The sequence below is a fragment of the Diabrotica undecimpunctata genome, chromosome 2 (assembly GCF_040954645.1).
Source record: "Diabrotica undecimpunctata isolate CICGRU chromosome 2, icDiaUnde3, whole genome shotgun sequence".
Taxonomy (NCBI): Eukaryota; Metazoa; Arthropoda; class Insecta; order Coleoptera; family Chrysomelidae; genus Diabrotica; species Diabrotica undecimpunctata.
Genome location: NC_092804.1, coordinates 60998287 through 61008404, shown reverse-complemented (window position 1 = coordinate 61008404; position 10118 = coordinate 60998287). Strand labels below are relative to the sequence as shown.

At 29.8% G+C, this 10118-nt stretch overlaps 1 protein-coding gene across 1 annotated transcript in view; it reads left to right on the top strand.

The window, feature by feature from the left end:
• The first annotated feature begins 598 nt into the window (after nucleotides 1-598).
• The window catches only part of Lgr4 (Leucine-rich repeat-containing G protein-coupled receptor 4), an 832616-nt gene continuing 823096 nt past the window's right edge, over nucleotides 599-10118 (top strand). Inside the window, exon 1 of the mRNA XM_072523012.1 lies at nucleotides 599-746. The gene's annotated coding sequence lies outside the window, so the exon portion shown is untranslated. The remainder of the gene's footprint in view (nucleotides 747-10118) is intronic.

The window sequence follows — 10118 nt, the reverse complement described above, 5'->3', positions numbered from 1 at the left end:
ACATTTGCACCTTTGCATTAAACATTGCACTTGCATTAAACACTTTTTAAAATAAATCTTTTATTTTTAAACAGATGTTTTAGAAATCACAATAATAAAAATATAAGTTTGTTAAGTTTTATTCATTTTTAATATCAAACAGTATATACCACACAAAACTATTTTATAACAGAATGTTAGAATAAAATAAAACTCTTAATCAATGTTCGATAAAAATGTGCAAACAAAAATGTTTAACGTCGAAATTTAATATGAATTAATTAACCTAAATCACTCTAATTCAACTAATGTAGTTTAAATATCCTTTAGTGGACAACAAGAACTATTTGTAACGGTTGTATACAAAGGACTAGAAACTACCATTTAATTGGTACTGTTTTAGTTCATCCAGGAAATTGGAAAACTTTATAAAGTCAAACATCAAATAATAGTTCCTACTCCAACCAGCTTTGTTAGTTTTGACTTGTGTTTTTGTTGGTAATTTTCCAAAATAAAGCAACAGACCGTCGAGGACATGCCGGCTGGCGCAGTGATCCTGAAATTTTCGGGATCGTGAGTTTCAGCGTTTTCAGTACACGCGTTTCATTTGTCCCAAAAGCACGCAAACACGAGTCGGCGGTAAAAAGCGCGGCAAATCAATCTTGCGAACTTTTCGAAGTTTTTTGATAAGTTCCTTTCAAAGGGTGTTATTGAAGTGTGGGAGAAATGCCAATGGGATTGAAAATACCGTGAAAGTTTTGGTATTTGTAAGTTTTTTTGAAATTTAATATTGAAAGATTCCAGTTATGTAGTAAAACAGTATAAACAAATGACAATAAATTATATTATGTAGACAATAAATTTTAAATTTTACCAGTATTAAATAAATTTAGATTAATTTTTTTAATTAGCTATTTTTTTCCAATAAAAATATTTTCCTATTTGTGAAATATTATTTTCTGGTAATATTTCAGCTTTTTTCAAATATCTCCAAAAACATAAATTTTATAGATTGAGAATTAATATTCTTCTTCGAGTGCTTTATACTTTACTAAAGATTAAATATACAGTTAGTAAAGCTTTCTCTTTCTTGTTATTAAAGTATACATTTGTTTCTGTTAGTAAACAGGGCCCAACTTTTTTTATCAATTTTATCTTCTATAATTGAAGGCTGAATGAAGTTTATACTACAGTTAAATGCTTTTGAGAAAATTTAGTTAAATCTGTTTTTTTTGCAGATAACTTTATTAAGACCAAATTTACGGAATCTTTAAGTTTAAAATTAAAATTTTCACTAACTAATGTCATTAAAAAATATTTTATTAATGAAAAAAATATTAGATTTGGATTTCTAACTAAGCCAGTAAGAATATCTCTTCTAAAAAACTATTATATTAAGATTTCCTTTCCATGGTGTGTTTGTTTACTGCTTAAAATTTTATTTTTCTCATCATATTTCTATTGATATTTCTATTAATTTTTAGTTTTTAGAAATGCTAGTCTAAAAGTTTATATACCTCTGGTATAAATATGAACTTTTGTTTTAAATCGTAAATTTTTTAAGAGACGAGGCGTTTGTTTTCTTCTTTATTACTTGTATGATAAATATTAATTTTCTTTATGCCGTCTGATGTTTTTAATATACATAACTCAGAATGAAGATGTATGGATCAAGTTTAATTCTGAAAAAATATTCACTATATTATTCAACACCAATATATTTTATCCCATCCCTAAAATTTATTTTTACCATTGAATTTTTTATGTTTAGTAGGTTCAACTTATTAACCTTTAAATATTGGTTATTTATTATTATTATCTCGAAATCTCTATCGGAATCTAGAAATAAAAAATGTTCTGCCTTTGAAAACATATAAATTGTAATATCAACAAAAAATTTTAAAATAAGGTGCTGATTAAAAATTGAAATTCCTTTTCTCAACAGACCAAGAAATAGGCAAAATATACAAAATGCGGCCGATAAACGTCCAATTATAAATATCTCGAAAATTTGATCTCGAATCATAAAAATTGGAATAAAGGGGGTTTAAAAAGTGAACTGTTTAATGAACATATTTTCATCTATTTTCCAGTTGTATTGGAAGTTGCTTATAACTTGTTTTTAATGGGACACCCTGTATATTTTTTAATTTTAAAAACATTCACGTCATTCTCAATATATTTTTCTTATACTTTTCTATAACTATTGTGAACCATTCTTGAGTTATAATGGTTTTTATATGAAAATTACACTTTTGTACCAAGCATATACAGTTTAATATCCTCTAATTTAATTTAAACAATAGTTCAAATTCTTAGGGAACTTATTAGAGCAAAAATAGAACAATCAATAGCACCCTTTTTGACGTTGAAAAAATATCTGAGTATCCAAAGACTCAATCTGTAAATCTGATATCAGATGGTAAAAATGTTATATCCACATCATTCTTCTTTATGGTGTCGAAGCTTGGACTGTTAATGTTAACTTAATGAGAGAGCTGGAAGCTTTTGAGATGTGGATTTTTAAAAAAAATTTGAAACTACCATACACCGATCATATTGTGCCATACCGAACGAAATGGTTTTACACAGAATGGGAAGAGACAGAGAACTTTTGACCACCATTAAAAGGAGAAAGACAGCATATTTGGGACACGTACTTAGACATGAAAAGTACGAGTTGTTGCAGCTGATTATGAAGGGTAAAATCAAAGGAAAAAAGGTTCTGGTAGATGCCAAATTTTCTGACAAAAAAAAAACATTCGCGGCTGAAGCAGGTTGACCACAGCGATATTTTGAAGAAAAGCAGCAGATAGAGTGGCGTCAGTACTAAAAGAAAGAGAAGAAGGAACTTATTACCCACATACAGTTGTAACGTTTACAGTTTAAAGTGGTCTTTTTCAATATACAGGGTACTGTCAAATTCACCTAATTTCTTTGTTTCTTCAAATCTCTGTATGTGATTTATTATTTTAGAAGAATATGTTTCTCACTATCGATCCATGTTACTATTCCCTATACATATCTCTTACAATTTTCAAATAAATGAACTTTATACATTTTTGTAACAAAAAATTTATTTATGCTCCTTGGGCCCAAACATGAATTTTGGTGATTTTTTTGTTGCCAATCAAAAGAATGTTACAATTTGGGATTACCAATCATAAAAAACAAAAAATAAAAAAAACCCTTTTGGTTTTTTTAAAATTTGTAGTATCACTAGTGATACTTTGGGTCTGGACTGACAATAAAAAAAATAATATTCACTTATCATTTTTATTGATAAAATTTAGTAAAACAATTTATATTGACACTACAACATAAAAAAAAACTTCCACCCAGCACATTTGACAAACGTCAGGTTGTGGCATCCAGGATACCTGCATTTTGATCTTGATTTTTGGATTTCATTAACGAATTCTGGAAGGTGTTTAGCTTCCTTTGACCATAAGCGTTTATTAGGGATTGGTGCAGTCTTTCTTCTTTTTCTGGTTACATCTTCATTTTCTTCGTCACTTTCGTCGGATGTGGGTTCACTTCTGTACTTGGAGTACAAGGGCGACTTAGCAAGCGAAAACTTAAATAACAGGTAATCTTGAATATGTTTTCTGGAAGTTTCTACATCTAAAAAATCTTTCTTGTATTGTAGCCATCTAGCACAAAAATCAATAATGACGTAAATACGTCGCATTGTCCATTTATTTGTTCTACTGCTCATAGGATACTTTGACATAATTTTATCTAGCAAATCTACTCTACCCATACTTTCACTGTAGGCCTTAATCACTGCTGAACGATTTATTTTTATGTTTTTTTTTTATCTTTTACTGACGCCTACAAAATCCCAAGGGTTCAGCTCCAAATGCTGATGAATCCATATAGATTGGTTTGAAATCAGACTATTTTGTGACAGCTATTTTGTTTTCTTTGTTAACGAGCACATCGTGGGAACCTCTTCCTGATTTTCTTAGATCTTTATCTGTCTTAAATATCACACAGTTTTTGGTATTCTATTTTTCATTAGTGTTCCTGTTACATAAAGCTTCCGTGAATGTAATGCATCAATCAATATTTTTGACATAAAATATCTGTCAACAAAAATAGATACTCCTACTAGCAGAGTATCTGTAAGTTTTAAAACATCCCTTCCCACGATATCCAGCCGTTCTGGTGTAAGTACCAAGCTGGATTCAATAAATCTGCCTTTACCTTCATATATATGAAAATCCAGTGGAATCCCCCCCGTAGTCATCATGACAAAATTCTTCAATCCTACAGGATTAGGTTTTCCTCTCACAAAATGTCTCAATAATTTTTTTCCATGAAAGGGAATCATTTGCTCATCGATTGACACTTTTTCAGTTCTTTCATTATTCAGACAAGCCCTTTAAATTTTATCGAACAATGGTCTTAATTTCCAGAATCTATCATTTTCTTTAGTCTCCTTGGTTACAGAATCATCGTCAACAATTTTGAGTCGTGTTCGAATGGCAAAAAAAAACGATTTCTTGGCATGTTGTCTGAAACTATTGGTACCCTGGTATCCATTTGCCAAAATATTCAGATTCGTGGTAAATTATAAACGCCAATATGCAAGCAGCATGCAATAAACGTTTTTAATTCTTTTACAGAAGTCTCCAAAGATTTTCCAGTCTTTTTTACTTTCTTCATATTTGTGTACAATGCTATGAATTCAAAAAAAAATTGTTGTCGATGTATTTATTAAAGTAGTCAATAGGTTTTAAAATATTTTCGGGATTCAAGGGATCTTGCGCAGAGGGTTGATATTGGGCAAATTGTGGTGTAAAATGTGTTCTCTTCCATTCTTTCATGTCTTTTTTAGGAATAGAATTTGCCGTGTTACTCTCCTTTAAAAGCCGGGTTGTCAAGAGCATGTCATCATCCTTATTGTCGTCTGATATGTCACTGATTTCAGCGTGATCGTCACTCCTTTTTTCCTCACTTTCAATAATTATTTCATTCTCATCCAGATTTCTAGGTTCATCCCATTCATCTCCATCATCATCACTGTCAAGAAAAAAAAAAGATCCAAATCAGAGTCACCTACATCCACATTATCTGCGATTTCCTGAAGTCGCAGTCAGCGGCCCTAAAAATAAAAAAAATATTTTAAAATACACTACCGTTTAGGACCCAAGGAATTATCAATGATAGTTTGTGTTTAGGGCCAAAGAACTATTGTACCTATCATCAGTTTATCACAATTTCAATTTAGTACCTTTTTTTAACACTAAAATGCACTGATCATACACAGAAACATGCTAAATATTATGTACTTACTTTTATTATTGATGATTTTTTTAGCATCTGCCATGACGTATTTACTTACTCACAACAAAAGTCTGACTAACACATTTCAATCGAGAAGTATGCCACGGCGCAATTTTCTACGCATAGTAGATGCTTACCACCGGCGCGGCGATACTTAAGGGTAGAATAACTGCGTTTGCCGTCGAATGCGAAAAATAATTTCTTGAACTGTACTATCATATACGGTGTGTCTGTAAAGTATGGAATAAATTCGATATTTCCTAAATGAAAAGACTTTTTAAAAAAATCTAGAACACGTCGATTTTTAAATTTAATGTTCTACATTTTACAATAAAATTTCTTTATACAAGGTGATACACATTACAGTGATGACGTCATCGGCTCTTTTTTTTTTTAATGTAACACCCTGTATTTTAGGACATTTTTAGATCGATAAAAATGAGCTGATTTCAAAAAAGTTTAATACTGGGGTCTAACGGATATAATTTGAAAGATATGCGCTTAGAAAGTTAATTACTTAAAAGTAATATTGCTGTAGGCCGTAAGGTGACAGTTATAATAATAACTTGCCAGTTGACAGTTATAATAAGTTTCTTGACAAAATAATAATGGGTTATTTAGGCATTATTAATAACGATTTTGGATACGGCAAATAATGATTTCTCAAATTTGATTATAATTTATGGTGAGTGTAACAGAATAGTATCCAGAACTTGCCGTGTTTTTGTTGAGAGATATTCTGAGAAGCCTCGACCAAATCATAAAACTGAAAAAAGTTTGTTAAACAACTTTTCCCATTTTGGTCAGTTTATAAGTAAAAGGAACAAGCTTATGACCCACGTCGATAATGAATTCTTACAAATAGATATCCTGGGATATTTTGCAGGTAATTTTATTGGTATTTTGGTAGTTTGTTACAGGTATCGACTAGAATAATTCACATAATTTTAATAAAACATCATTAGACCCCTTATTCGTATACACTAGCTCAACATTTATATCCTGGAGATTATGTAAGAGGTGTAGAATTTTGTTAATGAGTTTTAATGATTATTAATGATTAAGATTTTACAAAAAAGAAATATTGACGTGTTAAATCGAAGTTTACAAAAAACGGTATGTTTAACCGCCATAACAGTCGCTTCTGGAGTAACAAAAATTCTTAGCTCACGTTTGATAGTAAATTTTAAGCGCCTTTTTCGTTTTATGTTTTTTGTGTTGCCAAAAATAATAAGATATTCGCTGTCATGATTTATGACGAAAATTTAAACAAAGAGCGTTACTGCAACATTTTACGGCAAGTAATTTTATCAGCACTTCACGCTTTACATATTAATGAACCTAACGAGGCTTGATTTCAACGAGATGGAGCACCGGCCCACAATATTCAAGGAGTTAGCATATTGCTTAATAAAACATTAAGCGATAGATATATAGCTAATAAAGGTCCGTTTCTCTTGTTACCAAGATTCCCACAATTGTCACCGTTAGATTAATATATTTGGGGATATGTTAAAAATAAGTTATTCTCCAAATCTTTCAGTACTAAGTTAGATATGATAAATAAAGTTCTTCAAGTTTTTAACGAAATAGATGGAGAATCAATATCAAGAGCTACTAATGAAAATCTGAATTAAAGAGTTCATAAATGTTTGGCAGTTGATGTACAATATGTTAAGCTAGTGCGTAATTTCTTTGATAGCATATTCTTAATAGTTTAATATTTAACTTAAAATATAATAATATTAAGTTGTAAATTAACACAACATAGTCTATTAAAAAAATAAATTTTTTGTGACAAAAATGTATAAAGTTAATTTATTTAAAAACTGCAAAAGACAGGTATAGAAAATACTAAAACAGATCGATAGTGAGAAACGTATTCTCTTAAAATAATAAATCGCATACAGGGTATCCCATTTGACAAAAAGGAATTAAGAGAAAATTAAGGTGTCGGATTTATGCTAATTTTAATAGCACTGTACAATGAAAAAGGCAACTTTGTACTGTAAACGATAAAGCTGGATATGGTTAATAAATTCTTAAGAAATTTAAACTTTTATTCAAATTAAATTAGAGGATACTGAACTTAAAAAAATTATAGAAAAGTGTAATTTTCTTATAAAAACCATTAAAACTCAAAAACGGTTTGCAATAGTTATAGGGAAGTATAAGAAAAGAATGGTCAGAATAACGTGAATATTTCTAAAATTTAAAGAATATACAGGATAAAATTTTATTAAAAAAAAAAGAAGTTATCTAGCCGGAAGCAGCAAATATCTCAAAATATTTTCATTAAAACAGTTCACTTTTCAAAACCCCTTCATTTTAATTTTCAGTTACCTTTAGTTTTTGAGATATTTCTAATAAATTGGTTGCTTATCTGGCGCAACCTGTATAGGTGCTCAATTTCAATGTTTCTACATAGTAAGAGTTGGAGAAGCGCGTGAAAACGTTAAACACGTTAAAGATCAGTTCAAGTTAAAAAGGTATATTAGGTTATTAGGCTACTATAACTTATTAGGGTCAGTCCAGGATAGATGGCTACGAAGAAACATCGTTGATAATAGTTGTTTAACTATCACAACGACAAAAATGTTTAGGTAGGTATATTGTAATATAATACTTTGTTTACAAAATAAATAAAATATAATAAATATACAATTAAAAGTGTACACCATCTCTCCCAAATAAGATAGTTAGCCACAGTAAGATATGCTTAAAAACCATATAAATAAAATAAGTACAAAATTAAATCTAGATTACAAATGTTCGCAGAAGATCTCCAACTATTCATTTCACAACATTTTTCAAACATATCCCACTTCTGTGACACAAATCTATATATTTTGTACATGACTCATGTAGTCACAACTCACAAGGTACACAACAAATCCAATCATCTTTTTTTTTTTGTTGTAAAATTATAATCCTCACCAAAACCAACGCATTCTTTTTCACCAAAATCTTCGTTTTCAGATGCACTACTAAAAATTTTTGGGAGGCCAGTAAATGAACGTGAAATACTGCGATACCCTATAATTTTCCGTGTAACCACCGAATTGCATGACAATTTGAATTTAGATTCTACTTACCCTCCACTGTACTTTTAAACTTGTGCCGTTGTTTGGTTGATTTTTCTTTTTTTTTTTTGTGAAAACTACCCTCATTAGAAAAAAGTTGTATACTTGTAAATTAAAGCAGGTAATTAATTAAAATTATCTTTTACTAATTTTTAAAATTTTAAACTAATTTTTTTTAACCCCTATTTTTAAAATTGATGCAGTTAAAAGGGCTAGAACTAGTCACTAATCACGAGTGTATGCAAACTTTAAATCTTTAAAAAGCAAAAACCTATATTTTTTTAACTCCTTCAAGATTTTTCGTATCAATAATACTGTTTAATACTGTCGTGCGTTACCACCATTATTGTAGAGCTCAATGCAAGTTGATTAGTTCGTTGTGAATTATTATTTTTAAGATTTTTAATGGCTTGTTCAACCTCTTCAATGGTAGGTGGTTTTTCGTTTGGGTTAAAGAGATTTCAACCATTTTACGATCACCGTCTGTTTCAAATCTGACTCAATCGCATCATTCAGGGTACTAAATACTGTGGCTGTTCTCAAAGACTTATACTGTACAATAGTTAAAGGAAGACGTACCAGTACTACCAGTGTAGAACTGACTACTGCCAGATATATAAAAATTCATTCAAAATTCAATTTTATTACAATTCTCTCTTTCAATACCAAGCAAAGCGCAAGATCATTTTCTATATATAAATTTTATGGATATGATACAATCAAACATTTTTATAACGAACTGCAAAGAATTATAAAATAATTTCAAACACCAATTCTATCTAAACGTATATTTATATATTTGCTTTTGCGAAAATAAATTGAAAATTGAATTGTTTTATATCGTATATCGATTTCAACGACAGTGTAGTAGAATATAAGTGAGATTCAAATACAAATTTATTTCAAGTTTTCTTGAGTTTTCAATAGAACACCGACGAACACTCGCATGCAAATATATTTATATAGCCCTGAAAATACAATGAATTAAAAAATTACATATAATAAATCATGTGATACAAAAAATAATACTATAACGTCAAATTTAGATGACATGTATCTTTAAAAATGACCGTTAATAGAACAACGAAAAAATATATCCAACGGAACATGAGAATCAATCACAAAATAGCATATCGTTGAACATGACAAACTTTTTTTTATAAATACATTTTTAAATTTTTATCCGTCAGGATGGATTTGAGGTCGTCTGAAATTCTATACATTCTTCTTTGATTGTGGAAACATGGGCAGTCAAGCAGGAAGTGCTTAACTGTCAATGAAGTGGAGCAGTTATTGCAAATTGGTGGTGGATCTTTACTCATTAAAAATTTGTGTGTGACAGCAGTATGACCAATTCTTAAATGGTTTATAATTACTTGATATCGTCTACTTGTGGGGTTACTCAAGGAGCTGTTTACATTTGGGCATATTGGGTTTAATTTGGTTACTGAATTTTCCCAGTAATTTTGCCAAATGTTATTGCAATGATCTTTAATCAGATGTTTCATGTCAGTATGAGGATATTTTGTAATTTTTGTAGTATCTTCTAAGTTGATACGGCTTGTAATTGCTAGTTGATCTGCTTTTTCATTTCCCCAGATTTCAGTGTGCGATGGTACCCAAATGAAAGCTGTGTCCTTTCCCATTGAATAAAGTGTTTCTAATTTATTTTATTTTGCTTGCATAATGGGATTTGTTGTATAAATTTGCTTTAATTTTAATAACGCATTAAGTGAATCTGTAATGATTAAATATAATAATAAT